Below are 6,000 nucleotides of genomic sequence, written 5' to 3'. Positions count from 1 at the left end.
AAATTGATTTTTTTTTTTTTTTTTTTTTTTTTTAATTGAGACGCAGTTTGCCTCTTGTTGCCCAGGCTGCAGTGTAATGGCGTGATCTTGGCTCACTGCCACTTCTTCCTCCGGGTTCAAGCGACTCTCCTGACTCAGCCTCCGCAGTATCTGGGATTACAGGCATGTGCCACCATTCTCTGCTAATTTTGTATTTTTAGTAGAGATAGGGTTTCTCAATTTTGTTCAGGCTAGTCTCAAACTCCCAACCTGAGGTCATCCGCCAGCCTCGGCCTCCCAGAGGGCTGGGATTACAGGCGTGAGCCACCGCGCCTGGCCTAATAAATCGATCTTTAAAAAAATCTTCATTGAGGTATTCTAAAGGGAGTCTTTAAGGCCACATGCCCGCTAGGTGTACTGATTCCTAGGGTGGTTGGTGTCAGGCGAATCAACGTGGCTCCTCCCCCAGCCCCTTCCTGGGAGCATCCTAGAGAGACAGCGTGGAAACGCACGCGGCCCGGTGGTCCCGGGAGCAGCCATGGTGCCCAGCCCCGCGGCCTCCTCCTGCCCTCGAACCCCACGTCAAGCATCCGCGGACTCTCACGTCCTCTTCTTACAGGGCGGCGGGCGCTTTTCCTGCACCTTGGCCTAGCACTTCTTCTAGGCCTCCTCCGCCTCCCGTTTCTCCTCCTTGGTCACCTTGTAAGGCCACTTTGGTATCCGCAGGTGGCTGCTGTCCTTTGTGCTGCCCTTCCGCGCCGACCTCTCGGGGCTGGAAGGTGGGCGCCGGCTCCATGCTGAGGCTGACCTGGGGCACCACCACGCCGGCCACAAGCTGCTCCGCTGAAAGCCCTGCAGGGGCAGAGGCTGGCCTTCCGCGGGGCGGGGGTAGCGGAGCCCCAGGACCCCTGTAGCGGGGCAGGTGGGAGGCCGGCTCTTGCGGAGCCCTCCTGGGAGCCCGCGGCCGCTGGGCCGGGCCGCTTGGGCTGCTCTGCGCCCTCCGCTTACCTGCCTCCTGCGCCCGCCCCCTCCCCCAACCCCCCGCCGCGCCGCCAGAATTTCCTGCAGAGCCAGGATTTCCTGCAGCGCCAGCCGCCTCTTACGCACGCACAGAGTGCTCTCGGGGGACAGTGTCTGGCACGCGATGGCCACGGCGGGGCTGTTAAGAGGCTCGTGGTCATCCTGACCATGTGATCCAGGGCGCCCAGATCCTCCGGGCCGCGCACGGAGCGCAGCGTCAGCGCGGACAGCTAGCAGTCCTTGAGCTTCTGCGGGCGGTTCTTGGAGAACTCGGGCTTCCGCGCCCTCTAGAGGAGCGGAGACAGCTGAAGCTGCTACTTTTCCCTGAACTGCTACCCGCAGGGGCGCTCCTGGAGCCTCTGCATGAAGCCAACTTGTAAATGGCCACTCCTCTGGCGACATCCCACGACGGGGGCCCTCGGGTGGAAACTCGCCCCTGCCAGCTCAGGGCTGGGATGCGATCGACCAGGCATGGCGGCTTTCAACCCGAACGCGTCCCTCCTTCAAGGTCAAGACCCGGGACATAGTTCAACAAGTAGTTGGTGATTGATGATAGCGTGCCCTGACTGGGCCAGAACAGCCCCTTTAGTAAAACAGCGCAGGAAAGTGATGAAACAGATGCTCAGCTCCTTTCTTCATTTTCATTTTAATTCCGTGATGCCTCTGTGTCCCTCTGACGATATCTCTCCTGGAATCTGTGACTCTGCGGGTCTTCAGTGCCTACCAGGAAGGGTTCCTGGCCCTCATCAGGCATGAAAACCTCAAAGCCCTCTGCCCTCAAGGTGGGATCCCTGGGCCAGCGGCATCAACCTCACCAGGAAACCTGTTCTTCTACTCAATCTTGGGCCCCACCCCAGGCCTTTTCAAAGAAAGACTCCAGGGGCAGGGCCTGGCAGCCTGGCAGCACAATCAGAACTCACTGCAGTCTTATACTCCTGGACTCAAGCTATCGTCCCAACTCAGCCTCCTGAGTAGCTGGGACAACAGGTGCACACCACCATGAAAGGCTAATTTTCTTTTTACTTTTTGGTAGAGATAAGGTCTTACTATGTTGCCCAGACTGATCTCAAACTTCTGGCCTCAAGTGATTTTTCTGTCCTGGCCTTCCAAAGCCCTGGGATTATAAGTATGGCCACTGTCACAAGCCTTATATCAATTTTTATTTTTTTTATTACAGATAACTTCAAAACGAAAAGTATTTTATTAGACTTCTCTTAAGTTAGCAAAGCAGTGTTATTACTGACCCAGTCTTCCCTTATTTTCAGCTTACGTACAATAACAAAATTACCTTTATTTTTTAATTTGTTTTATTTTATATTTTCAAGGTGCACAATATGTTGTTTTGAGATACGTATACATAATGAAATGATTACTATAATGAAGAAAATTAACAAATCTATCATATCACTTAGCTGTGCTTCTTTTTTATGATAAGAACATCAAAAATCTAGTCCCTTAGACTATTTCCCTAAAACAATACAAGATTATCGAATATACCTACAGGTTGTGCATCAGATTCATTTATTCTACATTACTGCGCCTTTACAACTTTTGCCCTTCGTTTACTTATTTTATTCCCATCAATGTAACCACCTTTTTTAATGTATTGAGCTATTAAAAATAGATTTCAAATATGAGTGGGGCCATGAAGTGTTTTTCTCTGTGTGTCTGTCTTATTTCACTGGAGAAAACTGCCATTTACATGTCTACTAAATTTAGTACAGAAATAGAGTGCTAATCAAGAATGTGTCTCAGTTTTGTTAGATTTTTTCCAAGTTATCCTCTTTATCAATTTTTACTTTCTGCACTAGAAAAGAGTCAAAATGATTGTATTAAAAAAATCTGTAACCAGGCTATTGATAAATAACTTTTTTTTTTTTTTTTTTTTGAGACAGTGTCTTTCTCTGTGGCCCAGGCTGGTGTGCAGTGGCATGATCTCTGCTCACTGCAAGCTCCACCTACCAGGTTCATGCCATTCTCCTGCCTCAGCCTACCCAGTAGCTGGGACTACAGGCACCTGCCACCAGGCCTGGCTAATTTTTTTGTATTTTTAGTAGACATGGGGTTTCACCATGTTGGCCAGGATGGTCTCGATCTCCTGACCTCATGATCCATCCACCTCGGCTTCCCAAAGTGATGGAATTACAGGCGTGAGGCACCGCGCATGGCAGATAAATAACTTCTTTTAGGGATAAACAACTCAGGAAGTTCAAGATTTCTGGATTAATGATTGACAATGATCTTAGTGGTCTCTCTTTGATTTATTTCAATTGTAAGTAATTCTTGGTGATAGTCTAACATAAATTCTGACAGGTGAATAGTCTAACATAAATCCTGACAGGTGAAGAGAGTAAATAAAGTATCTCTGGGAGAATCAATAGAATAAGATTATCTTGGTTAAATGTCTAAGAAAATATGCTAAATAGACACAAACACTTTTTCGTCTTCCAAAATCAGAGTCAAATACTAAACGATCGTAAAGTAGCTAATTCTGTCTTTTTGCAAAAGTGAATCTTAGCTAAATTAGAAGAATGTCGGGAATAAATTTTTCCTTGAAAGCTAGGAACAACTAATGTAATTAAATTATGAGGCATTGACTGTAGCGTAGAGTTTTAGCATCAACAGAAAAGCTCACAAACATACGTGAAAATCAAAAAGGAGTGCTGGGTTGGAGCCCTAAGGTGAATAATTTTATCTTCTCAGATCACTTGGAAAAAAGCAGTGAGTCCAAAAGATGCGGGTGAGAAGCTTTCTCTCTGCTAACCCCTAATGTTCTGCAATAAACATGTGGAGGCAGAAGAGAGAGAGATTATTACAGAGTCTGTGTGGTATAGAGTGAAGAAATAAGAGAACATTTCTGATAAGTATTTTCAAAATTTGGAGAATCATTCCTATCTAAATCATTCATTTAAGGGACTAAAATACAAGTAAGATGTTTCTTGCCACATAACCCTCAGCTAGCCAGGCTCTAAAAAGGACAACACTGGACACTTTGACAGTGGTAAAAAGCAGGGTTTACTCACTCTCGAATACTAAGGACTGGTGATAACCTTAGGCAGCACCTTATCTCTTTGGTTGAGGTTCTGCTTTGTTTCATTGAACAAATCTCTTGGGTTATTTTCTGTTGTGCCAGTCATTTAATTTGTTTTCTGAATCAAATGATAAGAATAAATATTGTTTTGAATGTTAACAGCATTACCAGATATATCTTACGTCTTGGTGTGCCATCTGCCTAATTTTGAACCTATAGGATGGGAATCAAAGCATTGTGAAGAACACCAGGTGATTTCCTTATAGCCAAATACTCGTGTCCCTCCTACTTTTCTTTTGGCTTTCCTGCTGCATGGGTCATGGCAATAAATGGGAGTTTTCTGCACACAGAGAAAAAATTCACTTGTTGAAGATGTTAGTCTTCTTCTTGACCAACTCTTATATTGGTACAAACATGTGAGAGCAATGCACCTTCTGAATCATGTCAAATTTATGGTCTTTGTTAAAGCAGGTAAGCTGGTGCCTTAGGAGACGTAGCTATCACATTCTACTATAGAATTTTCCATTCTGTATCATCTGGATTCTTATTTAAAATTTAAACTAATGTTGTTCTTCCTACTGCATAAGAATGTTTATACCACTTTATGCTTAGTAAGTGATTAAAAGTATATGTCAGTTAAAATCAGGACAGTCTCCTTTATTCTAAGTCCTGTTCCTGTTCCCCATCATCTTATATAGGAACCTTCCTCTTTCAATGGTTTATATTAAAAAACCAAAGACAATTGAAATCAACCCTATAAAAAATTATGCTACAATTATCTTAAACCCTAACATAACAGTATTGTCTTTGATATGAATCTGAAAATCAATGTATTTCTTACTTTTTGATTAGATATTCATTAGTATGTTCTATCTTATTTTGCTACTTATATTTTGGAAAGTTTCTTAATGTTAGAATAGTATTACATAACTCCTCTACTTATCCATTTATTCATTTTATTTATTGTGTAATCTATTCTAAAAATTGCATTAGCAAAGAAGACAAATAGTGCCATTACCCCCTTGGAATTTTCAATCTGGTAGTAATAAGAGTTTTCAGAATATTATAATCTGATATAATATACTCAGAGAATTTGTAATAGCAGAGCAACCCAGCACTGAGAAACTGTTGTATGAGCTGAAATGTGATTAATAACTAGGAAGCTGATAAATAATAAAGTCTGTGAGGTCAACTTAACTTGGTCAGACTTAAAGAAAATAAGCACTCTTTATTCTTTGTAAGATAAGATATATACCACTTCATTTTTCTACCCCAGCCTGTTCAAATATACAAGTAAGACAAATGGTTTACAGTGTGTAAAAACTGAAAACATAATCTCTGAAAAAGAAATCAGATTTAAAGGCCGGGCGCGGTGGCTCAAGCCTGTAATCCCAGCACTTTGGGAGGCCGAGACGGGCGGATCACGAGGCCAGGAGATCGAGAGACGATCCCGGCTAACACGGTGAAACCCCATCTCTACTAAAAAATACAAAAAAACTAGCCGGGCGAGGTGGCGGGCGCCTGTAGTCCCAGCTACTCGGGAGGCTGAGGCAGGAGAATGGCGTAAACCCGGGAGGCGGGGCTTGCAGTGAGCTGAGATCCGGCCACTGCACTCCAGCCTGGGTGACAGAGCAAGACTCCGTCTCAAAAAAAAAAAAAAAAAAAAAATCAGATTTAAAAAAACCTATATTGTATGATTTTATTTACCTGAATACAAAAACATAAATAGTAGATTAAGTGTTGTGAAGGAATGGGGGAGGGTGAATGGAGAATAAATGTTAATGGGTATTGGGATTCTTCTGGAAATGATAAAAGTGCCCAGGCAGTAGAGAGTTCTGATGGCTGCACACGTGTGATATACTAACATTCTCTGAATTAAATACATTAGAACATGACTTTCACGGTAAGTGAATGAATCTCAACAAAACTTGCACAAGAAAAGCCATTATTGATGTTCTAGTAAAGATTCC

This window comes from Macaca nemestrina, chromosome 12, assembly GCF_043159975.1.
Source record: "Macaca nemestrina isolate mMacNem1 chromosome 12, mMacNem.hap1, whole genome shotgun sequence".
Taxonomy (NCBI): Eukaryota; Metazoa; Chordata; class Mammalia; order Primates; family Cercopithecidae; genus Macaca; species Macaca nemestrina.
The sequence above is the reverse complement of the archived record's forward strand: the minus strand, read 5'-3'. Positions refer to the sequence as shown.